This window comes from Tachypleus tridentatus, chromosome 9, assembly GCF_004210375.1.
Source record: "Tachypleus tridentatus isolate NWPU-2018 chromosome 9, ASM421037v1, whole genome shotgun sequence".
NCBI classification, from domain to species: domain Eukaryota; kingdom Metazoa; phylum Arthropoda; class Merostomata; order Xiphosura; family Limulidae; genus Tachypleus; species Tachypleus tridentatus.
Window position 1 is genome coordinate 70,334,391 of NC_134833.1, and position 943 is coordinate 70,335,333.

Consider the following 943-nt stretch of genomic DNA (forward strand, 5'->3'; position numbering starts at 1 on the left):
AAAGGGTTGATTTTGTAGCGACTCCTATCATAATCTTTTTTTTTTATTAATGGCGTCCTCTGTTGGTAAAGAAATACAACAATCTATTAAACGACAACCAGGATCAATAGTTTCTCTAAAACGATATGCATTTATAATAGTATGTCTTCTATCTAATAAGGTGTCTACTAACAAAAAACAACAATATACCGAGGTTTATGGATTTACAAGGTAAGTGAATATTCAAGGAAAAGACAAGGTGAAACAATAATGACAAACTAACCATTTAACGTAAAATGTAGATTTATTTATTTAAAAGATAGATATTCCATTACATTTCATGATGACGAGAAACCCATTTAAAGTAAAAACGTATTCCAAAGACGGCTGTTATGGGTATTAAAACTCTAATTAAAATAAAGTACAGAACAACATTTCGACTTTCTTAGGTTATCTTAAGGTTAACCAATAGAGTTTGCAACTGACCTTGCTGAGCGAATGTCTTTGGGACAAAAGTATGGAATGGTACGAAATTATAGGGGGCGTTGCAGTTAAATGTTATGCTATTAATTAATATAGGTATCAAGGTGTTCCTTTATGTTGGTTCAATTTTGAATTGAGTTCATGTATAAGTTTATTTGATTTTGCGTTTGTTTGTACTTCCTTCCCTACTTAGTATATTGAGTTTTCAACAGTTATTTTATGCAGTGTTAAAAATGTGCGAAGGTGTTTTTGTGTGTGTATGTTCTTTGAATCTGGTTCTCATTTTTCTGCTTGTTTCTCCTATATGGAGGTCGTGAAAGATGTTGCATTGTATTTGATAAATAATGTTGGTTTTATGTTTATCAGTGTAGTTTCTACATAGTATGGATTTTAATTTTGTACCCGGTTTTTGAATGAATTTAGTGTTTAGTGGAATGTTATGTTTTGTTGCAAGTTTTTCCAAATGTTGGTTATTTTATCC